Source organism: Phalacrocorax aristotelis, chromosome 2 (assembly GCF_949628215.1).
Source record: "Phalacrocorax aristotelis chromosome 2, bGulAri2.1, whole genome shotgun sequence".
Lineage (NCBI taxonomy): Eukaryota > Metazoa > Chordata > Aves > Suliformes > Phalacrocoracidae > Phalacrocorax > Phalacrocorax aristotelis.
The window spans coordinates 75591817-75617399 of record NC_134277.1 but is presented as its reverse complement, the minus strand read 5'-3'; the positions used below and the strand labels follow the sequence as shown (position 1 = coordinate 75617399).

At 40.3% G+C, this 25583-nt stretch overlaps 1 long non-coding RNA gene across 1 annotated transcript; it reads left to right on the top strand.

Moving 5' to 3' along the window:
• Nucleotides 1-5093: 5093 nt before the first annotated feature.
• LOC142053065 (uncharacterized) lies at nt 5094-23928 on the top strand. Its single transcript, XR_012659079.1, has 7 exons — nt 5094-5854; nt 6487-8283; nt 16781-16868; nt 19250-19331; nt 19773-19937; nt 21543-21687; nt 21786-23928. It is a non-coding gene; the product is annotated as an uncharacterized LOC142053065 (long non-coding RNA).
• Nucleotides 23929-25583: the final 1655 nt, after the last annotated feature.

The following is a 25583-nucleotide window of genomic DNA, read 5'->3' as shown; positions in this document are numbered from 1 at the left end:
AACAGCAAATGCAGGATGCTTTCAAAAATCAGATCTTTCCCAGAAAACAGAAAAAAAAAGAGCTGGCATTTCTGAAAGCTTCTGTCTTTAATGTATAAAACAGAAACCAGGAAAAAGAAACGTAGCAAACTCCACTCCTAATGCACCAACAGAGTATCTCTGATTTCAGCCAGGCACAAATAAACATGAGAGGATACAAGTTTCCTTGAAGCCGACTTAGGATAGCAAGTGATATATCACCATCTTCAGGCAAAGTGGATTTGAACGAGCTTTCATGAGCCCCGTCATCATTTGGACTTTACTGCAGGCTTGCTGAGCTCAGGGGAAGTCTTACGGACCCTCACCAGGTCAGGTTCTTCTCCTAATAATGTTAATGGGAGCAGGTTCAGTCACAGACTTATCACCTGTAGAAAAACTCCCATACACACATACACATCATACTACAAATACAATATAAATATTAGTGTGTGGTTTAATTTCAGTATATATTTCTCTGCTCTCAGACAATGGTCTCATAAGAAATAAGAATAAAAAGCCTTAATAAGAGAGGCAAGTTTTTGTAAATATATAAATAACACACTTAAGTTATTTTTCAATCATGTTTTAAGACTTGCCCTTTCTAGCACCACAGCTTCCCAAGAATGTTTCTCAATTAATAGAAAAGAAGGGTGGGGTACAGCCCTGAAAGCCTTGTGTCCACCATATCCCAGTGCTTTCCTCCATTTCAGTGGTAATCATGGGTCCCAGATGACGAGCTGTACTGGATATGTTTCCCAACAACATCTGGCTGCCTGGCAGGAACCTCCCTGCCTGTAGCACCGACAGCTGTTAAGTCCCTTGGAGTTGCTTCGTGCTCCAGCAGCAGCACAGCTTTGCTATTCTTGGTCTGTCTGGGCAACCGTGCTCCTGTGGATGCTGTTTGCCTTTGATCCTCATAGCTTAGTTCTTGGCCATTTTCTAGTTTTCTGTAGAAGTACAGATCTCTCCTTGGGATTCTTGGGCAGCAGTTGTGATGCAAAAAAAAAAAAAATAAATGCCAGCAGTCACCATGTATGTTCTGTAGTGTCCTCTTTGGTGGGGACTCACACCTCAGCCCTACTAATGGGATCTTCAAATGCTACTGCCACCTTCCCATCCTAAAGCCCAGATAGCCTGGATAAAGGCACAGGTCCTTACTGCAGCCCTGGGCAGCCACGGAGGGAGGGTCTCTTCATTGGGATGCTGGGAAGCAGAGGTCAATCTGAAACAGGGCTTGTCTGAGGAATGCAGCTAGGAGCACTGGCAGCAGAAAAGGAAGGGAGGGAAGTAAGCCAGCAGCTTTTTTTTAAAATACATGCGCACACATAGGTATGTATATATCTATTTGCATGTGCATGCATTGCTATCAGCTAACTGTGCACTTCTCTGGCCTCCTGAAGGCCTTGGGTTACACGTCCGGTTGCCTTGAGCAAAAAAAAAAAAGAGTAGAAGTGGCTGAAATTTTCCACTTCAGACCTTGACTGGATTTTTTTTCTTTGAAAGCTTCAGAGGTCCATTTGCAGCTTCTTTTGTCTCACCACCTCCTGTTTGCAACAAGCTGTGATGGGAAGGGTATATTACAAGGAACAGGAGCAGTGCTGGGTGGGGAAGAAAGGGTTAAGGGACCTGAGGTCTGAGAGGGAAGGTGCAAGGGAGTTGGAAGCAGAGCACTGTGGAGAAGAGCCAACAGAGTTCTACAGTAGAAGAAAAATCCCATAATTTTTGCCAGTAATCACTGACGTGTCTTGTACCGTGTTTGGAAATAGAGGCACATGGCAGGCAGCAGATAGGACATGCTCTACCCTCGCAGCACTGCTGTGACCAAACAGTTAAAATAAGAAAAACAAACTTTCTTCTTCAACCGTTCAGCTGCCTCTGAACCCTGTTACAAACCCTGAGCACAGCAGCCTTGTTGAAATCTTGCTCTGACACAAGTTTCTACTCTGGCTCCATTCCTCCAAAATACAAAGTCTGCTTAATTTTATTTGAAAAGTTCCTCAATTTTGAGCAATTTCTTATGCAAACAATGACTCCCAATAAAGTTGTGAAACTTCCCATGAAACACATCCTTCTAAAAGTATTCTGGTCATGTCCCTTGCCTTTGATGGAAAAAGGCTACAGCTGTTTAAAAAAATACCAGTCTGATTGGGAACGTATTTGAGCCAACCCACGTGCTAGTATTAATCGGCACAACTCCCCTGAACTGGCTTAGCCTCTTCTAGGAAATATGACCTAGAACTTTGGTTCCCCACCATTGCTCCTAGAATCAAAGATTTATAGCAGTGCTCCAAGGAAATGACGCTGTGTTTCAAAGTCTTGCCTGTGAGAGAGTGAGATGCCCAGATTTTCTGTAAGGGTTAAGAAACCTGAAGGTGTTGGTGTTCTGGAAATTTGGAAGAAGGTATTCACTGCCTTTACTTCTATAGCTATGTAGTACATAAACGTCTGCGTAAGTACATATACAGACACATCAAACGGGGAATGGCTGTGGAGGAAGTTTGAACCTGAAAATGTTACAGTGAGCTGGATGTAACTTCTATAGCTGAGAGCAGAAAAAGGTTGAATGTGGAAAGGTTCATTATACTGCAAATATCTTTTTATATTTAAAGCGCTGTTGTATTTAATAATAACTGTTTGTGTCACAGCAGGAAGGAATATATAAATGTTCTAAATTATGACAAAATGTGCAAGTAAGTTGTTTTTCCAGGCGCAAGCACTTCTAGAGCTAATCAGAAAATTAGAAAAATCTTTTTTTTTGTTCCATTGGGTTTATTTTTTCAGTTTGCTAGACTATCACAAGTGTTAACTAGATTATTGTATTTGTTCTTCTGATAAAAAATTGTTAGGAAAGAAATCCCTCCTTAAAGAAATTATTTATGTAAGGCATAAAAAAAACTTATGTGGGGGTAAGTTTATAAGCATGTATTTTCTTTACATGAAAAAGAAAACCAGTTGAATATTAATTAAAATATCCTGATTATTAAAATGCTCTAATTATTACCACAAACAGTGGCCCTAGTTCAGGAAAGTGTTGAAATACTTGCGGGTTTGTTTTTTAAAGTCTCAGGGACTTTCCTGGGTTCTAGTGTGCGTGCATAAACATTCTTCACAATTTCAGACCCTCTCCTTGAATTAGCTCTGGAAAAATCTTGTCTGCACATGCAAAGAAACCCAAGGTCTCTGTAGTCTGATTCTGCAACTTCTCAGGGAATATAAGACCAAGATATTTTCATATTATGCAAAGTTGCACATTGAACTCACTGTTGTTTTAACCCCCCTGGAAGCTTGAGGCTGAAGTCTGTTTCCTTGCTGCTGCAGAAGCTTTTCTTTTCTATTGTGTGTGTCCTGGGTTGTTATTGTAGGGTTGTGATCTCGGGCTGTTTGGCTAGCTGTGCTTCTTTTTGAGTTTTAGTTCAGCGAAGCATTTGATCTGAAACAAAGTGAGCTATATGTGAACTGAATCGGAAGAAGCTCGAATCTGTCGCCTGGTACCACTGTGTCCATGATTTCTGGATAAATTTTTGGACACGGCGACGCATTCCCCGTGCAATACATTTGCTGGCTGGTGGGGTTGCTTCAGCCCCCGCTCGGCCTGAAGAAATAGCCAGAAATGCATCTGTCACGGGCATCTGAAGATAAAAAAGTAACACTTGCAGCGCTTTCTGGATCAGGTTGCGACCGCGTTGAACACAAACAGAAGCCCTCATGAGCGGATACGTAAAGGCGGGAGGGAACAAACAGGATGCGTGCGTGCTCCCTTACGGTGTCTCCGTGCAGGCAGCAGCCCGGGAAATACCTGCCAGAAACCTTTACCAAACTTCCAGACGTGAGGGGCGGCTTACGACTGTGCCATTCCAGCCCGAAGCAGGCGGGCGCGCCTCCCCCCCCGCCGCCGGCGTTTTGGGGAGGCCTCGGCTGACCCCTGGCGGCTGCGGCACGCCCCCACCCCCCCAGCCGGCCCTCCCCTCCTGCCCTGCCTGTCCGACATCTGCTTTCCATACCGCCTTTCACTTCCTCGCTCATCCATCGTCTCCATCGTCTTAAGCAGTTCTAGATCTCAGGCTGCCACTTCACGGACGATGACGATGAATCCTTGCGCGGATTTTTGTTGTCCTGATGGAAGGAACTTTTTTTTTTTTTAAATAAAATTTTCAAAAATTGTTTCAATATATGCAAAGAAAAATATTTAAAATTTAAAAGCAATCAGCGTCTCTAAACTGTGTCGCGGAGAAGGTAGCAATGTGATTACATGTCTGCTCTTAAGAATTCCTATTACATAAACTGTCATCACCTTCTTCCAGGTTTTCTTTGAAAACATAGCAAAAATGAATATTCGTTTCTTTTCAGCACACCTAACCTTTTTGACTCTCCAGAACAAAAGCTTTTCACATTTTCAACAGGTATTGGTTTTGGTTTTTATACGAACACAAAGGAAACTCTGTTAGTGGAAATTTTTTGAAAGGAACTGATTTTTGAGAAGTCCAAATCACTGGAAGTTCTTTGAACCGGACAGACACTTGGTACCCAGAAAAGGAGGAGGCAGCGCAACAGTTAGAGCAAGGAAGATGAAATCAAAAGTGAGGAGAAGTAGAAAGAAGTGAGATGCTAACTACACCTTGATACTAAGATTTGTGCTATAAATGTATTCTGAGCAATCCTAAAGAAAGGATCTGATCCTGTCTTTTTTTGTTTGTTTGTTTTGCCTGAGTAAATCGGGAATTAATGAAATTACCCTGTGTGTTATATAGTGCTGATATTGTACAAGTGCTTGTAGGTCCAGCCCTGCTTTGGTACCCAGGACCTGAACACATGTGTATAATGCTTCGTTTTAGTCTTGCATACACTAGCTTTGGTGGATTTGCCATATAAATTACATGGTATGTGTATAAATGGTCTTTTGTTTAGGGTTGTTTTGTTGTTTGTTTGGTTGGTTTTTTTTAATAGAGAATATCTGTAGAACTAAACTGAAGCCAGTGGAATAAGGGTGGATTTGCATTGGTGAGCACAACAGCAGCATGTTATATGTCCTGCAAAAAGCATCTCCCTGTTCTTTTTTTTGATTTCTATTCAGGATTGCCTGATACAGTACGTGTAAGGAAGCCTTCCTCATCTGAATTAGCTGTGCCAATTTGCTGTGTCGCAGTCTCCCCCTACTTTTGAAGGGACTTGCTGAAAAGGAAATCCCACAATCTTGTCACAAACATAAAGATAAGTAACATTCCTACTGATTCATGATCAAAGAGCTCAGTTGTATTCCCACATTCTTATTTCTCCTTTCAATGCATTCCAAGCTCTTTTCTTTTTTTTTTTCAGTCTGGAAGTGTTGTATACTTTTCATGAGACCTTTCTGACCAGTTCCCACTAAATCAGGAGGGTGAAGTGAATGTGTCTGGCTGTCACAACCTTCTCCTAGCGGACCCTTTGCAAATCCCTGCATTTTTCCTATGAAACTTCTAATTGTGTTAGAACTGCAGCACCAAAGTTACCTGATTTCTGTGCTGAGTTTTCATGCTGCCACAGTTGCCTGTCTGACAGAGAAGAGATTATAGCAAACCAAAGATGGGCTCAGGCTGCAGACCCTGATCCAGAACCACGATCTCTCAGCCTCTGTGAGCCCGAGCCAGGTTTCCATCCCCTTGCTGATACCACTGGTACATGTGTTTGGTACATGCTCCTGTATGGAGTGCTACCCACTTCTTGTGTGCTCTCCCATTCCCTGGTCAAGGTGCTCTAGGACGCTTTATATACACCCTGCAAATACCACTGCCAGTTGCAGAGGTGTAGTTGACCCCAGAGTGAGGCTACCAGCCTTTAGGAGGGGGAGAAGCAAGACTGTGTATAGGTACTCACAGGGAGGTAAAAATAGCCAAGAAAAGAAACCAAAACACCAAGCAGATGTTAGCTGGGGGTTTCGATGCAGTTCTTTCAGTCATTCTTCATGTCTTCTCACCAGTTTTCTCAACACCAAGTGGCTCTGCAGTAATGACCTTAATCGGTAGTGTTAACTAGATGTAAGCTAGATGTACTCCAGAATTTGACTCCAAACTATTTAAATAGCTAAATTAGAAAAGTTTGTTTATTGGTAACTGTACCTTTTTTAAAAAACTTTTTTTTTTTTTTACTGTGTGTTTAAGAGATAGGGGCAGATTTTCAGTCCTTGTAAGTTATGGAGCTTCATTGTTTCTTGTGGTATAATTTGTACTGAGTAAGGATGAAACTGTGAGACCCTTTTGGTTCACCTCTCTCAGGTCTCCCAGCTGATGGGTTCCAGCTTGATCCCTGTAAAGTGGGTAGTCTCTTATCTCAGTCATGACTTATGGGACATCAGATTAACACTGCACAGATATAAAGGATATCTTTGGGCACTAAAAACCCTGTTTTTATGGTATCTGCCTGTCCTTTGAATTTGAAGAATTATAATCTTTGATTTGTATTGCCATGAAATTTGGTTTTCCTTTATAAGGTAAGCTAAAATCCATGAGTCGTGCCTTTCATTAGGCTGTAGGCTGTAAACACCATGATGTTTCATACCTGACACAGACAGGGCTCTTTACCTTAAGCAAGTCTAAGCCTGCATTAGGAATACAGTTGAGTAGAAGAGGATGTGGCTGCACATAAATAAGAGGACCTTCAGATCCTTGTTAGGTTTTACCAAAAATCATGTCTGATGAGGCTGCGCTCTGAGAAAAGTCAAGTGAAAGACAGAACCAAAGATGACACGGCTCCCTCCACCCCTCATTTAAACCAAGTCTTCAAATAGCGCATCTGTTTTTCCTTTTTCACTCTTGTAAGCAGCAAAAGTGTTTTGGATTTTTAAACAAAAAACAATTCAGACATTTTTAGGTGAGGATCTGTGTGGTACAGTATGAAGGTCAGCCTTGGCTGACTGAGGTGATTCCCTCCTGGCCTTAAAAAGTGAGAGAAGTTGTGTGTTCCTAGTGATCCCTGATGGTGGTGAAGAATAAAGTTAATAGAATTTTTAATAAAAGATACAACCACTGGAACCGAATCCACCACTATGTTAAAACGTGAACTAGATACTTACCTTATAAAGCTAGAAAGTGTTTGGTTGGTAGCCATGGCAACTTACAGGTGTTAAATTAGCCACAATGGGGCTGCCTGGTTCCCTGATGCAACAGAAATATTTCGAAACTTACAATGAAAAAAATTAATAAAGCCATGCAATATAAAGAGTATAAAGTTCAAACAAGAATGGAGAGTGCAAAGTTAGATCCGTAGTGCTATGAAATTTCATAAAATGGGATTTTACACTGCGTAATACAACCTGCTGCTTCAACTGAAATAAGGGACTTGGTTTGATATTTTCATTAAATGCAAAGTATTTGTGGATACTGGTGGCAATTAGGTGTTGCAAATGCAGTCATCAGTTTGAAACTGTGCATATAAAAAGGTATTTTAATAAAAAAATACAGTCACCTTGGTACCTGCATCTAGCCTTATTGTATTGTATGGCAGACACTCTATCCATTAGACTGCAGTCACAGGTTAACAAGAAGGGAAATTTCAAGGCACAGAATTAGCTACAGGAAAGCTCTCCTATTACTGAATGAATGCAATAAAGACACAGCAAAATTTACAAGGAAAAATTTAATAAAATATTGACTATAAAGGCTACAACGTTCTATGTCTGCTCCATAGCTTATATCCAAATCCATGCGTGTTCAAAACTCCATGCAAATTGGACTTAATTTACTTTTGCTTTTTCCTTCTTCAGGAATATAAAGTGAGCTCAATAATTTTCCTTTATTTTATCTATAAATGGTTTCCTAAATGGGAGCTTATTAAAAAGGAGGCAGGGTTAGGCTGTCCAGGATGTTAGAGTGATTACATCTTGGCAGCACCAGAAGAGACTGAGTCCAAGGGCCTGACTGTTTGTTAGCGTGTAGCCAATACTCTGGATTCCTAATCAGCTTAAGAAATATATGGATAATGACAAGTGGATTCTTTCCCAGCTTTATTTTTGTCACTGCTGACAACTGACAGTTCTGGGTACTTTATTTACCTTTGGCTGTGTAGATGGCAATTGGAATTGCCATACCCACCTCTACCAGGGATCCCCAAGTTCCTCTGTTATAGGTCCATATTAAAAAAAGTTGCTTTCACTGCAAGTGTTTCTATTGTGAAATGAGAGAGGAAAAAAGACAGAGTTTCTAAGGTAAGCTGTGCCTTTTCTCCTTTTTTTCAGGAAGAGGTCTGAAGAGGTAGGGGACAAAAATGGCTGCTCTCTAGACAGCTTTTAAGAAGGTAAATGTCCATTAAAAGACCCCCAATAAATATAGCCAACTTTAGTTTACCAGTTGGCATCACATTGCTTTTGCTGTTGTATTGCATGACTGTTCATCAGTGTGACTTGGACTGGAGCTGGTTTTGGAGAACCGAGTTTGTCAGCTCCTATCTGTGTGCAGAATCACTCTCCAGCATGCAGCTGTGGTGGAGTCTCCTCCTCTGGCACTCTTAGGAGGGCATACACCCAGCACACGATAACCTGCCAGTTATACTGCTGCAGACACTCAAACCCCAACTCTGTGTAAACACCAATACGCATACACCTCTTGAGTAAGAGAATAAATGTAAAGAGTAACAGATCCATCCAAATGATCCCAGAGAGGTCTGGACTACATGCCCGTTAAAGATACACCCTGGGCTAGAAGATTTCCTGTGATCACATAGTTTTTTGGAGGACCTACATATCACGAGACTTGCACCTAGTTCAAACCAGCACGGGAAGAAATTTCCCAACATGAGAGGGATAATGTGTTAGGGGTATTGATAGCACTTTGTCATCCATGGGCCCAGGTTTCAATATCTTCTTCCAGAAAAAAAAGCTTTGGAAGCCAAAGGCAACTTTTGGCCCAAGGGAGGCACTCAGTATGAAGTGTTTTGTTTCTGCAATAGTTTATGAATGAATGGGGGAATGAGGATAATGACAGGGGAAGGTATATTACCTAAGCGTAGACTGTTGCAAACATGTCTGAGCTTTATCTGCTGTTTCTGCACGCTTGTTATCTTACAACTCATGGTGGTCCACAGTGAGTTTGCCTGTGTCCTCGGTCACTAGACAAAGTGACTGCTATTTACTTTAAAACCGGTGGTGTTGGTGTGCCAGCATTGTCAGTGACTCAGGTGGTGATTAAACACAGAAGTATTTTTCCCTACATTTATGAAATATAAAGATATTTGTTTTGATTCCATCACTGTCACCTCATTAGGCACCAGGAAAGCTAGGTTATACATAGAATCAGTTTTGCACTTGGCTTTGTTTACTTTTCATAAATTAACACAGTAATTCACTGCAAGAAAATTCTTCGTTTATACAAAGATATCAAAAGGCATCGTCCATTATTCTCTTTAATGTTACAGCTTTAAAACATGCAGCAAAAAGCCCTGTTTATATTGCAGCTGGATGGAGCAGTTACCACAGAGCGTCGCATCCCAGATATGCTCCGCTTTAAGAAGCAGCAGAGAAATGCCAAAAAATTACAAGACTCCCCACCCCCCCACCCCCAAACAAAAGAACACCTCCTCCACTAAAATGTCTCCATTCTTACCGAATTACTTATCCTAAACTCCATCTCCTTCCATTTACATTCCTTTCTCTTGGTCTAGCAAGCAGCAAGGAGGTACACTCCTAAAGACAAGAGAAGGCTGAATCCTACGAGCTGCTGTGTACAAAAGGGCTGTCCCAGTCATTAGAGCGAGAAACACCTGCAGTGAAGGCAGCATAGAATTCAGACAGACCGTGCACTTTTATCACTGGCAAATAACCGATCCTTTACTGTCACAAGGCTTGAAATGCCCTTCAGTCCTACTGTGCCTTAGCAGGTTTTGGATTCTGGGTGCCCTTCACTACTGATCCAAACTGTTTGAGTTCTCTGAAAAGGTTTGTGCTGCCTCTAATTTCTGATGCTGCTTGGCATTTGCCAGTACGTTATTTCAGTCCGCTATATAACTGGTACTGGAGTTGTAGGCTATAGAAGAAATTATCCAGCTTACTGACTTCCCACATGTGGACGTGAGGTATCGAGAGCAAAACAAAGCTTAGCTTAAGCTTCTGTTTCTTCTTTTCTCTCTCTTTCCTCTTTTAGGACTGTTTATGTTTGCATGAGCTGCAGGGGAACTGGAAGTGCACTAGCTTATTTAGCAAAGCACAAATCCCCCCCAAATATCTGTGTGCTTTATTTGGGTCTCCTCTGAACTTTTTTTTTTGGGGGGGTGGGGGGGAGGAAAGCAGAAAAAGGGAAGGATCCGATGGGTTAAAAATTCACTATTGTGCTTTACATCAGATAACATTCTAGCCTGTACTTACCCCAGTGTCGGCTAATTTCACTGAACAGAGAACACATGGCAGATGAGATCCGGCCATGCTTTGCCATAGCGTACAACAAAAGCACCCACAAGAAGAGATCACCTGTGCAGTGAGCCCATGATGATTTTTAAACAAGTATTCCTTCCTGGGTATTGAAAAGGGCTTTCAACATTGACACTTTAAAAACAAGGAGGGATATTTTGAAAGTCCATTTTTTTGAACAGTTCAGAGAATTTTTGCAGAAGTTTTATGAGCATGTTTGGAGCAACTACTGCTAGGAATATGTTAAAAAAAACTTGAAGGTTTAATTTTGGGGTTTAAAGAATAAACATTATGACATTTAGAAATAGGCTAATAATTAAACCTTTCATCTAAAAGATACAAAAATTTGGTATCTTTTGTACGTTGATGGATGACATGATGACGAACAGTAATTTTTATTAACTTTAATATTATCACCCGTTCAAGATAAGGGACAATAAATTAACTCTGTTCTGGAAATCAACAAGTTATAGGAAGATTTATCACACTGTTTCTAACATCTGGTTTGCAGAGCACTGATTGTACATCAATTACTTGCTGGCAATCTTCACCCAACACACAGGATTACAGTGGCTGTAATGCTAATTCCAGTCACAAAATGCAGGGTGGACCCAAATCCTAGAGTAGATAGGAGAGGATGTAGTGGACTGAGCTGGGCCCTGCAGTGGAGGCTATCACTCCAACCGCTGCAGTCCTGCCTGCAGTACAGGCAAGCAGCTGAACTGCAACGGGGAAGGCAGTTGCTACAAACAGATCTGAGGTCATCAGCCAAGTTAGGAAAAACACAGAGCCAGAAGCATTGGGATATTAGGGATGCACCGTGCCTAGGGAACGCTCTCAGCACAGGAAAGGGGTTAGTATTTTGGCAACCTCTTCTTGTGGAAGGAGCGTCCCCGCCCCAAGGGTCATGTCCCCAGGCTGGCCACAGGCATGTTCGCAGGTGGCTGGGGCTGTCCTTCTTCACCCAGATGGTGCCCCTCTGCTCTCCCACTTCCAGAGAGACTCCTCTTGCCACGAGGATTTGTCACTGGACTTGATCCCAAATCCACACAGTTTATGGAAAGATTCCTGCTAAGGTCAACTGCTTTGATTTGAGTCACTGCACGGAGGCACTCTTGAATTTTGGCAGTTCAGGGTGGGGTTCTGAGCCTCCATCAGGTGTCGAGAGAGGTGGCAGGGACAGTGACAGGCATGGTAATGCCTGCGAAGGGCCAGAGTTGCTTGAACGCGTTCTCTACGTTCCCCCCTCCCCTGCATTTTAGGGGTTTTTATGGAAAACACATTTGTAATGTATTCAATTGCATCTATGCAGGGGAGAATTAGATTGGCATAAAGGTAAACAACTGGCAAATTATTCATAACTCAAAATCTGCCCAATGTCTTTTTGTTCCAAAACTTCAGAAATTAGAGACTGCTCACCAGATGTTATAAAAGAAATTACTAATTTAACTGCTAAACTGCTAAAAGGCTCACTCTGGTAATATTTTCCTGCAGAAAATGTCTGTGTCTTGTTAAATGTTTATTGAATACTGTAATTATATTACATTTGCTGTTAAACGATATTGACGTTTTTGAATAAAAAGGGGTTTTTGTTGTTTTTTGTTTTGGGTTTTTTTTAATCCAGGCAGGATCTATAATGTGAACATCTGGTTGCAACCTAATATGTGGCATTGAAACAAAAAAACAACAAAAAAAAAAAACTCCCCGCCCTCAAAGAAAAAAGCTTTCTGCCAATGTTTTTCTCTGTGTATTATTTTTTCAAAGTAGCTCCGGCTTTTGCAGGACCAGCTATGATTAAGTACCAGGACTTTCTCACTATCAGCAAATGTTTAAAAGCAACTAACCAGCAAAGCTTCAGCAAGCCGATGGCTGGTGAAATAAGGATATATTTAGCAATGAAACAGCTGTTTCTTAAGCAATAACCCAGCTGTTTGGCTTGAAGAATACCTGTTAGAGTTATTAATCATATTAAAAAGCAGAACACACACACCCCCCCCCCGACTCTAGAAGGCATGAAACAGACATTTTAAGGACTCTTTTTACAAAAAAAAAGGGTGGCTTTCTCACTATAAGAAGTGTAAGGAAAAAAAGGGGGGGGAGAATTGGGAATCTTTTACTCTTTTAGAAGTGTATAGGTATTTAAACAGATGCATTTAATATTGCTGCCAGCTACCAATCGAGTTTCTTTTCTTCATTTAGTGGATGATGCTTTTGTAAAACACTTGCAAAATGCTTTGTATCATAGTGTTTTCCATATTCATTCCCTCCCCTAAATCTTTCTTTTGAATTACTGGGAAGGGTTGAGATGTGATGTTGGCTAACTGCACCACTCAGCGTGCATTTTTTTTCCCCATTCCCCATTGGGTAATGGAAGAGAGAAATTTGGCTCTCTTCAGCCTTGGGACCTATCCACAACTCAAAGGATGTGATTTCTACTGGAAGCCAAAGTAAGGAATACATATAAAATTCTACCATCTAGCTGGAATGTTAAGGACAGACTTTCTTTTATAGGGTTTCCCTGTCACGCAGTAGATTTAATCTAAAGAGCCAGTCAATTACAGCATGCTGGCATCGAACAGATGTGAGACACAACTCAAGTATTTAAATTGTAACTTGTGCTATTCATAAAGGTGTTCCTGGCTGAGAACATCTTCAAAAGAAAAAGTTTCCTTTATGTAGATAGGACCCAATCCTGCCTGCTGTATATGCATAAAAGTAATTCTAGAGGCTCCATTGTTACTCCAGGTGGTCGTACACTGCACAGCTGGAACCACTGCAAGAAAGGCCTACATAGGTACAAAGCACATGCTCTTTGGACAGTGCATAAATTCACTAAATAGTGGACTGATACATTTCGTTCCATTTTGGGTTTTTTTTCTGACTTACGGTCTTTGAGTTTTCTTTTGCTTTATGTCTCTTTAAAGAGTAAGAAAATGGAATAAAACTCAGGTATTTTAAACATCTCAGACCTGAGCTACTTTTTTCAGCTCGAACAAAACATTGCAGTGTTTTTTCCTTAGAATGCAATATTTTGACCTGTCAAAATGAAATGTTTCATTCAGAGGAAACTGAATCAGAGAATAAAGACAATCTAGTTAAGTTATACTTTTTTATTTATACCACCAATTTTTATAAAACCATCCATAGGAACAGAAATGTATTTGTCAACAATGAAAATAGCTCAGACTTCCATCAAAAAATTAATTCATGCATTGAAAGCTTCATGGACTATCATAGCTAAAAATCTGCTCCCATTTATTGTGGTTTACATTTTTTGTATTAGAGTAATCTGCTTGTTATACTGCAGGATGACTCGGAGGGTCTGGCACCATTCCCTCCCAGCCTCATGTGATACAAGATGAATGTGCTCACTTTTGCCCTGGGGCTGGACATATGCCCCATGCCTCACTGGATATAAGCTTTCTCCTGCGAATTCTCCGGACTTGAGAAGGTTTTGAGGAGGCGGTAATTAGGGCAGCATATTATGAGCCCCTTTTTGGTCATCACCAGCATTAACCTGTCAAAGGCTCCATGGCATCTAGCAGATACACCATTTCAGCAGCTCAGCATGTGATAAAAATGTGCCTGAGCTCTGTAAATATTACGCCAAGGTATCGTGTCCATTTACACATAAACAGCCCACAGTAAGACAAATCGGCACTAATACTACAATAATGTAATAGATCAATGGAATCACTCTTACCCTGCAAAGGCTATTTGTGTTTTCAGATTCTCCTTTGCCTCAGAACACCACCGTGACCTAGCTTGCAGTTGCACTTTCGCTGCAAGGGTTTCTTGCAACTCAGAGAAGATAAAACTTTCATTGCAGACAATGCAAAGGCTCACATTAATTTCAAGCATGCGGGTGGGTGGAGTTTAAATCTGGTCCTTACATTCAGGATGCCAGAGAGTTGCATCCTGTCCTGTAGTGATTTATACACACTGGCATTATAGTACCTCATGTAAAGCTAACATAAACGAGCCAGGGAAAAGAGTGCTGTAGAAGACAGAGCAGCCAGTGAGGACCACATCTTGTCTACATCGCGCACTGTGTTGCTCCACATCCCCTTTCAGGGTTGTGTGGTTTCAGCCGAGGCTGGGGACCCTGCTGCAGAGAAGTGAGGGGTGTAGAAGACATGCATTTGCAGCAGGTACCAAAGGCCCTGGCAGTCTCAGTGTGAGTTTTCTGCTGGCTTCTGGAATGAGCTACAGGAATAACAAAATCGGTCTCAAGGTACCACCAATAGCAACATGGTGGCTGTTTGTCCATTTTTTTCTCTCTTAGAGAAAAAATAAATGCTGGATATAATTAAACACTACCCACTCTGTTTCTGCTGCTCTAAACTGGATATTGAAACATAAATGGCTTAGAAAAATGTCACCCCTTGCTCTGCAGGTAGGTATTCATCAGCAAGGATATTGCAAAATGTTTTTCCTGGGTTGATAGTGGAATTTAAAATGTGGTTTGTAAACTAAAATTTGTTATGCTGAAGGCTTACCAGGGAGGTTTTGACAGCCACCTAGGATTGCATGTTCTTAATGATAAAAGTAACTTCTGAGATGCTGCAGAGTTTCATGGATTATTCAGCAAGGAATTGAACGACCAAGTTCCTAGACACTCTCAGCTGATGCTTCCAGCAGGGCAAGAGAAAGGTGTGAAGTGGCAGGTCTGACGTACAACCATGCTGACTGGATGCCAACTCACAAGCTGTGAAGCAGACCACATCACATTGCTGCCTCAGGTTTCTGTCCTCTGCATTTCATAAAACTAATAGGAACACCATTGTCTGTTAAATATTGAATTGGATTGAAACTGGCCTGGAAGTTACTGGGATAGAGGGAAGAAAAAGGTCTGACCAGGCAAATAGGTCATCCTGGAAGCTTTGTTGGTTTAGGATGCCTCACTAAAAATACTGCTCTAATTTCAATGACATTTAGTAGACACTTACACAATTCCATAATTTCCTGACGGATTTTTAGATGTATAGGGAAAGATCCCATGTAAGTGATCTTCATATAAATTTTATTATAATAATATTAAAGTTATTATTATATTCTTAAACATTAGAATAATTATTGTATTATAATTGTATTTATATTTGTGTAAGTTATAATTACAATCTCACATATGAATACATATATACATGCATGTGTGTATATATTTTACAAAAAGTTAAACAGAAAAATCTGGCTAATAGGATCTACCTAAAAATGTTTACAAAAAAGAAAAAAAAAACTTAATTCCGAAGTGTAATCCTTAAGAAAATAATTGTTTGTTGTTTCGGAGCCTTCTTCACCACTCTGGGGCAAGTGCAGATGTCCATTTGTTTGTGGAGATGATAGGGTTTGTAAAAAGTTCTCAAGAACTTTTTAACCAGCCAAATCATTGCTGAGCAGCTGTCCAGTGAGCCAAAGGAGAATTAAGACATTTGCCAGTATGTGAAACAAATCTGACAAATATCCTGCCAGAACCTTTCCCAAGGGCTGTTCAGTCTTTCTCGTACATCATATGGTTAAGCACAAGCATATATGGTTATACTGATACGGATGTTTGCTCTTCATGGCATGGGTCCCAAAACCAGAGGGGAGTGTCACCCATCCTGAAGCTGGATATTCTGCAATAGTCTGACCATGTGCCAGTCTAACAAGAGACAAATAGTAAAAAAACGTTACTGCTATAACATGATATTTTCATCATCTGGAAGATGCCATCTTTTGTGAAGTTCTGCATTCAAGCAAATTAACACTATATTAATCCATGAGAAAAATTTGAACCATTTATCTGTAGTTTTAGTCCCTTTTTGTCCACATATTTCCAGGCTAATTACAGTTGTGATGTCATTTTTGCAGAACTTCATATTTGTGCAGTGATTTCTAATGCACAGCTTTTGCTATTCACCTTTTTGTCTCATTGTTGCTGGATGGTTGAGAGCACTGTTTCTGTTGCCTGACTAGATTCATGCACAAGAATTCCTTGTGGAATACTTGTGAAACACATCTCTGTTAATTACATTAGAATGGGAACAGAATAGTCTCCAAATGGTGTACATTTGTGTATAAAAGACTGTATCATAGTAGCATTTATTAAATCTCTGCCCCCTCATCTAAATTCTAACAAAATTTCATTAGTGCTCCTATTTGTTAATTTACCTTTACAGAGCAAGGAAACAAAGCTAGGCTGCAGGACTCAAAGCTTTGTTTTATGTACACTTCCTAAGAGCAGCTGAATCCACGGAAAAATATACTAGAAAGTAGAAGGCGCTAATTGTTAAGAGCTTTTTCGCTTAGATCTCTGTTATTCAGATATATTTTTCTTTTCATGAAGAATTCAAATATGCTTGCTTGAGCAATGCCATCTGCAGGCTTTCTAAAGACAGTGGTTTGTTCTTTCAGGTCTCAATTCTTTAGAAACTTAAATCCATCCTAAAGGTCACACCTTGACTTGGTCTCATTGACTTAAACAAGACTACCTACCAAAGAGGTAAGCAGTGGGGTTGCAGTGAAAAGTCTCCGTTTGTCATCCTCTCCAACAGATGCATTAGAAAGACACAATGTGGCATACAAAATTGTAGTGACCAGCAAGATGCCTGTCAAGCTCCTAACTTCCTACTGCTGGAGCAAAAATCCTGTCAAAAGCAGGCTGTTGCACGTGACACTGAGAAAAGAGAAAAAGACAAAAATCCTGTCCCCTTCAGTCTCTAGGGATAGCAATCCCCAAATTTCGTCTGAATCATGAATCATAAATGGGGACTCCTCTCAAACGGTGCAGATGACAGACAGGTTTCGTGCCTCTCTCTCCCAGTAAGCACGTACAAGGGGGTCAGTGACCGTAACCTTGTAGTTCATCTCTTTCCACAGTTCAGCTTGATGCAGATAAGGATGTTTTATTCTTTTTACCTGAAGAGTGATTGCATGCTCTAAATCTTATCTATTTTTTCAACTATTTTAGTTAGTCTAATAAAAGATAATGCCTCTCTCTACACACCTGACCTTGGTTATACCCTTAGACCATCATAGTACAACATTACTTATAAACCATCATGAAAGTAAAAAATAACACATCCATTTTTTTATTTTAATATTCTTATAAAGTTGAAGTGAAATTTCAACATTTTTATAACCCATGAGCACTGTGAGCAAAAGCAGGATGTAGAAATGCTTGTGGTCTGATCCCTAATTGGTTTAAAAGGCAATAAAGATAGATTGTTTCTTTTAAGATGCTGCAGTCACTTTCTTTTCCTAACTCATAGTACTAATCTTTCATAGCAGCAATAGTTCTGCATGGGTCTGACTCCTTGAAAGGCCCTTATAAGGCTTTGTAGCTCCAACACAGCTTTCTCTTAGTACCTACTTGTTCTCAGAAGAATCTTTTTTGTCATGTCACGCAAAGAGAAAAACTAAAGTCAGTTCCTCTTCCTAGCACTCTCAGCCATTAAGTCTGTGAGCTAGGAGGACCAAGACATGCATAAGTATATTACTAACTGCATTAACATTGTAGTGTTAGAAGGAGCAAATGATACACAATCCTTAAAGTCAATGGAAGTCCAGAGAAGGCCAAGCTGTTTATCCATTTTCAGTTCCTCTGCAGCACTGGGACAGAAGCAAGTTTGCATCTGAAATGAAATGCAGTACAAAGAGTAAATATACACCGGACACAACATCAGAAAATGTTGACGGAAGCAACTTTTCCTGCTACCAAAGCTAGTTCTCAGAGAACGTCCTGCTGAAAGTCCACACATAATATCTTTAGAATGGGGGTTGCTCTCTCCAGCACCATAGCATTTGCTGGGAAGGCAAAAGCAATTCAGCGCTTTTGGTCCATGATGGAAGTTATAGGAAGTTGGTGGAGGTTTAGGACTTTTATTTGAGTAAGAGGTCTCCATGAGAGCCAGAAGAAAACAGATATTTTTGAAGGCACTGAAATCAGGTCAGAAGAGAAACTGATACCTGAAACCGTCTCTGGTTTGGCTGCAGCAGGTGTAAACCAAGCCTACAAGAATAAATGAGATGGCTAGGTTTATGCTGTAGATGAAGTACTGACAGCTTACCTAAGGATAGAACTAAAAAAAACCTGACCTAACAATAGCCCTGATTCCAAAGGTCCCGTCCTAACTAAATCATTCTGTGACTCCTAGTATGATCTTCTTATGCTATACTGTCTTTTACAATATTGGTGAGTTATAAAAATTTCCAAATTACAAACATTCTACATCATGAGGGTTTGTGTTTGTTCAGCAGCCTCTAGCATGGTGGCCTGGGCAATAGCTTCATTAAATCCTATTTTGCTTTTTTATTGTGCCTGTTCCCTAGTGCAGAGTGTTTTTTAAATCTTACAACCAAAAAATTTTTTGTTTCTACAGCTTCTCATCTCCTCTTTTCTCTTGTTCCTTTTAATACATATTTTATACCCACACCCAAAATGAGCACCACTTGCAATTCTTCATTACTAACATTATCTACACATAGACAGCTATCTGCCACTTATGCTCTTTCTTTACAGAAACACAATTATAATCTTTAGAAAGCTAATGCCAAGCCTCATTTCTTTCTTTCATGACTTGGAAAGACTAATAAATCATCATAATGGGAGCTAGTAAAGACCACATTAAGCCAGTATCAACCTGATGTAAATACTTCTTTGACAGAGCCATCAACCCTCAAACCATTATACTCACTGCTTATCCTCTAGTATTGCAAAGCTATTTTGGCTAAAAATATATGGAAAGCTATAGAAGTGCCTTTCACCTGATATTGTGATATCTTCAGGCTCTTATGGAGGAGGGTGGTCTCATGGTTACAGCGTGGGACAAGAAGACAGAAGAGCTTGCTTCATTCCCAACCCTCACCCCAATTTTTCTGCAGGACTTCAAACAAGTCATCAAAGCTGGGAGAACTGGACAGACAACGAGTTGGCCAGAGTACAGTATGCACAAAATCTGTGAGGGTAAGAAATAAGGGAGGCAAAATTTTCTCTGCCTTGGGCATCTACTCTTTTTGCATTAAAGAAACAAGACGCACTTTAGTGTTTCTAAAGATGATATTTAACTATCTCATAGTTCTGTCACTATGGTGGAGGAATGTTTTCTAGATCGCATTGTATTGGTGGCTTTCTATGAACTTCTGTAGATAACTGCATGTACCTTTTCCTTGTCTCCCCCACCCCTACCCTGCCACCTTCTTTTCAAGTTATCCAGGAAGGTCTCAAGATTCTTTAGATCTATCACTCTAAAATGCATTGCATTGTCTGGCATCAGAAAGAGAAAATGGCTGAATCCATCAAATTAACATTTCACTGTTGACAAAATGAGCTGTACTGTTATTAGAGATTTACATGCTTATTCATTGCTATTTCTCACATAAAGATATAAATGCTTTTTTTTCTCAGTGCTTTTATAAATCTCCAAATGAGATTGATTACTTCTGTTGAGAGATTTCATTGTTGGTGTACATTTTCCATGGGAATGATGAAAGCCAGCTAGAATTACTGCTGAGTGAACTAGAGCAATCGAGGATTATGATGAATGGGAGCGGTGAATGATCACTGACTCATGTAAGTGAAACATACTGAGTTTGAAGCACCTGTAATTGGAGGGACATGATACTTCAGTTGAACATTTCCATGTCAAACATGGGGACAAATACAATATTAGTCTTTAAGTACCGAAAACCTTTGAGTGAGAAATTAGTTAATCACAAAATGGCACGTGGTTCCTATACAGCAAGCTAACTCACCCATTGCATAGCTTCAGCAGAACAGGGCTTATTTATATCAGGGCTGAATTTGGCAAGTGAGAACTAAAACATTGGGAAATGTTTCATCAGAGCTTGAGTTGACCCTGGTCACACAAAATCCTCCTATCCCATTACAAAATTTAGGTCTCATCACTAATCAAGAAGTGACCCTTTTCTCCTACAGCTTCCCATACCTGCTAGGCTCCACTCTGATATACCTTAGGAAACATTACTCTGTGCTCAGGTTGCTGCCTGGAAATAACTTATTTGGCCCCTTGAATTTGAATCAATATCTCTTCTCCTTTTTTTTTTTTTTTTTTTTTGTCCAATAGAGGATATGGCTCACAGACTACGGGGTGGTTACGTCAGGATATGTCAGGCGGCAGCTGGAAAGCTTACCTCCAAGAGCAGTATTTACAGAGCTGATGATCGTACTTAAAAGGATGTGACCCATATACAGGAAATCATGGCGATAAAGAAATCCTATTTTTCTAGTAAAACTCATTTCTGGTGAAACCTAAGAGTTTCTGAGGCTTAACTCAAACCTGATTTTGAGCAACAGTAGGTAATAGTAGAACATCGCTTCTGGAGGAGAAACCAAGGAGGTCAAAGTAATTGGCTTTAATTAGAGGAGACAGAAAGTGGAGAGAATATTGGTTTTTGAAGGCAGGACATCGGGAGTGCAGATCTTTACCTCCTGTACAAAGCAGTATGTATAATCAGAGTACTGGTGGCATAGAGTGGACCTTATGTTCACCTCAGTCCTCATTTCCTGAGGTTCTTTTGACACCACTGAAGTATATTAAAGACAATCTTCTCTGGCACTATTTCAAGAGAGAAGGGATATTATGAAATGCAGCAAGAGCAGAGAAAAATAAATGATCATCAGTAATGTCCTTTTAACATTGTGTGTGTAGAGGGGGAGTGTGAGCATGTGCACACATGTAAGTAATCTGGATTTAAACTGATTTTAGATTAAATGCTGTCAGATGCACAAAACAAACAGAAAAAAAATGTTTCTGTTCTGATTTGCCCACATTTGGGTAAGCTTGGCTGGAAACAACTGTGAGTAAAGAAAAATATTAGAAGAGCAATCCATATTGGTGCTGTTCCTTTAGGAGAAATGACTGGTAAACGGTTGTGGTGCTTCATACAGGCTTTGTTACATCTCTTTCCCTTTGCTTCTCTAAAGGAAATAGATCTGGGCCAGCACACTGTGTATATTAGCAGGTTAACATACTGGGCCGTACTTACAATTTATTGTAAATGTTTTTGGTACTTCTTCTAAGTCTGTGTTTACCTTGGGTATTTTCGTAGTTCACACATGTGAAATAACAGCTGGGACTTGCCAAAATATAGCAGTCAAGTGCTGTACATGTAGTAGCTTTAAAACTAACACAGGTGTCCTGGATCCCTTACACAGAATAAACAGAAGCACACGATCAAGAGTGTGTCTAACTCCTCTCTTCTGGAAATGATGTGTCTTGAAATGCTTGATCTGACAATTGCTCTGGTCTCTCAAGAAAGATGCATCACATGGGTGAAATGCTGTTGATTTCTACAAACAAGTACACCATCTCTTTTTTTTTCTTTTTTTTTTTTTAAATAGTAAGGCAGTACCATAACCTGACTCTACTGATTTCCACCCTTTTTCTTTTTTTCAAAGGAAAGGCAAGTACATTTTAATGAGCTCAGTTCACTCCTGGGTCACACCGGGAACGGAAGGACAGGACCTCCATCACTGGAAAGACCACCCAGAGAGAAGGAAGCCGCTTTTGCCCAGGAAGGCAAGAAGATCCCAATGGTTTTCCTCCAGAGCCCAAGCCATCAGTACCAGCAGCCTCACTAGCAGAAGCTCAGGGGCCTGGCCATGCAGAAGGGGCCTGTTTCTTTTCAGTGTGAGTACACCTCATTTCCTTTGTGCTGGCAAGGCTGTCTGTGAACGAGAAAATACAAATGTAAGGAGCTGCTTGTGATTTTTGTTATGGTGGCCTTTTCTTTTGTTGGGTGTTTTTGTTACCATGATTTTACGTTGTTCTGCTGTTTCTATATCTGAAAGAGAAGTAAAATAGGATATAGTACAGCAATAGCAGCTACTATACACAGAGGAGGACCTCACTATGGGTTTGCACAGCTGTACCCACCTGGGATTGAGTAAAGACTCAAGAATTCCACTGACAATGCACAGGAGGAACGGGAATTCAGGACAAAATTCAGGGAATTTTGTTCTCAGAGCCGTTTTGGCTCCACAAAGATGACAAACATAAAAGTGATATGCCCGTGGGGACACCTGTGCCTGCATAACTGACTGGAAGAAGATAAACAAGCCTAAACATGTACAAGAAAGAAGAGCAGCTGGTTGCTTCTACTGAAGCTGCATTGTTTTGCAAGGATACCATTCAGAGTAGCATCCAGAGTATTCCAAGTGAAGACATTCACTTGGCAACTTCACTCAAGAGGAAGTTGCATTTTGCATAGTAATCTCATTAACCTACACTTTCTCACGAACGTGCATGATTCATATTGTCTGTAAGGATAGAAATTAAGCTGTCAGAAAAAAAAAAAAAGTCAATTCTCTGGAATCAATGTACTCAGTTTAAGAATTTTGTGAGACTGGACAGAGGTTTCCAATACTAAAAATACAGCTAATTTTGACAAATGCATTTGCGATGTTAGCTCTAGCATATGAGATCCTATGGAAGTATCTTGGGTTTTGCTGTCATAAAAATGAAAGCTGGGAATTTATTTCTAATTACACTATGAAAATGTTTTCCATGAAGATATAAAAACAAGTATCTTAGGGTTAATATGTAAATGTCCAATGCCAAAAGACTTGTTGTCACTGCAGGGCTAATCTAAACTAAACTTCAGGTGTTGCCCATAGCTGCACTGGGTCTCTGTGCCTGAAAAGTTGTCTGCTTTTTCCAGCTGTATCGGTTGATCTGATGAAAGATATTGCTTCTCATTAGAGCTTATCTTGCTGTTTTTGTAGATATCACAGCTCAGTAAATCTTATTGAGTGTTTCGTCCTGACCTTTCTGTAGAGGTAAAAGTGTCTTGGATTCAAACCCAGATTCCCAAATACTTTTCTTGCAGATAAAGTACTATATGTAGTTTTCCACATTGTGCCTGGCCAGGACAGGATTAGTGCAGCATTAATTGATTGCAGGAGGATCAAGGAAGTGGATTAAAGCTGCTTCACAACCAAGAAAGTTGATGATCCTGAAGGTAAACTCCCCTGCTTGGGGTTATGAGATGAAGAAAGCAAGATTTAGTGAACTGCTTTGAGAAAAGTGTAAAGCCAGTCTTATGTCCTGGTTTCCTGCTATATTCCAGTTATCCCTTGGGATAACTATATTTTAATACAATGCCAACTTTCTTTTTATTATGATCCTTGAAATTTCTTTTAGGCCACCTAAAATGTCATGGCTTTTTTTCTTCATCAGTCAAAACATTTTTTTTTTAACTGCAGGATGTTTATTCAGTAGAGCTCGTTGTTTTTCTTTCATTGATTTTCTTTTTAACATGCAGTTGTTGAAAACTTAATTTTCAGTTTAGTCAGCTTTGTTCAAGATGCATTGCTGTTCCAAGTAGAATTTGTGGTATGTTTTCTGCAGTCCAGTCTAAGGGACATACGGCATGATGGATGATGTTTGGAATGAAAAGCTGAATGAATACAGGCATTACTAGAGCTGCCTTCTTGATCTGAAAAGAGAAATCCCTTTCTTTGTTACTCCTTGATAAGAAAATTTACAGCGATATGTTGTTGGAAATAATTCCCCCTGAAAAATAAACGCTACTTTAGATTTGGCAGTAAGATGTGGTTTGTGATTTTTGTCTTTCGTGCAAAAACCTTGTGAACGTAAAAACATGTTTAAAGTGTGTGTGTGTGGGTGTTCCTACTTTGACTTTATGGTCACTTATTAATCTTTCTATGTAAAATTGCCACTTCTTCCCCTTGAAACTTTTCCTCCTATCTATATTAGTGTTGCCCACCCAATGTTAGTAGCAAGCACTGGTTATTGCTACTTTTTTATTCCTGCCTAGGAGAGCCCATACAGTCCTCTAATGCCTGACAGATAAATTTGCTGCCGTAAGAAATTGCATATAGTGACCCAAATGCACGGTGCTAAGTTTTCAGCAAGGCAAGAAAGTATTATTGCCACTAGGTAATCTCCTGATTACCCATTTGGGAATTTTCTTTTATGCTCAGAATGGAAAAAAAATGACCAGCTTGTCCTACATCAGGGTTCAGGGAAATGTGGTTTGTGGGCAAATGTGGTTTGTGTGGCAAAACCAGATTTTAGGTGATATGGCATACAAAGCTTTGGTGGGAATACTGTGCCACTAATTCATTCTCTCTGTCTAGTATGGCTGCTGTGCTCTTTTTCCTCTGGGGATAATTCAGAGCAGGGACTGCAGCTGATTGCCTGGGTGTTCCCTTTAGCAGTGGTGGAAGAGCACATACTCTCAACGCTTACTCAGTGCCATACTTTTGAGAGCTGTTTGTACCATTGGAAAACAAGCCATAACTGCCGAAGCACCACACCAGTTTGGGTGGGCTTTAAGAAATTAGGAATGGTGGGGCACAGCCCGCTTCTCGCACCCACTGTGGAGAGCAAAGTAAAACAAATTGTAAAACAGATTTGCAGTTCCTCCATATTGTTAGCATCTGGCATGCTTTGGAGAAGACATAGGATGATATTCTTTAACCAGTGATTTTTGATATGTATTCCTAGATCACTGAGAAGATAAGCATGGTGTCAGTAGGGCTGATGTTATGGTATCAGAGTCTGTGCATCTGGAGACATGGCAGACTGGCCAGGACTGCAACCCACTGATCAGAAGATATGCAGCTCTGTAAGTGCAGCATGGTGACACATAGGAACCTGTACAGAAGTTTATTTTCTCCATGTTCCTTCTCAGTTGTGTGGGTATATTTGGCCATGAGAAGCATCTTAATGTTTGAGAATAAAAGATACTAATGAAGCGGTATCTTTCAACAGCATGTTAATTGACATGCTTAATTTAAATGCTGCAGTTGTCTGCCCAGTGGCTTAATTAGCATGGTATGAGATTAGCATGAAAAACTGCAAGTCCCTGTTGTGAAACAATCAAAGAAATTATCTGTTCCGCAAGCACATTCCTGTTATAACTTCAAGAGGCAAAATTCTCAGCTAGTGTGAACCTGCATAGCCTCCCATTCCAGATGTTGTCTTATACCAGCTGAGAATCTGGCCCCAATAGCCTTATGCTTCCTGCCCCAATAGTGTCACTTGGTAAAGAAGTGATAACAGCCTTACACATATGCAAGGCGTTAGATCATAAGGTCTCGTAAGTCCTGGAGGAGAAAAAACAGACTTTCAAGCAGTTTGAAGGCTGGAGAAGTCAAAGCATGCTGATCCAACAGCATAATCTTGAAAATACCGTGACAAATAGCAGAGTTAACTAATAGCTTCATCCT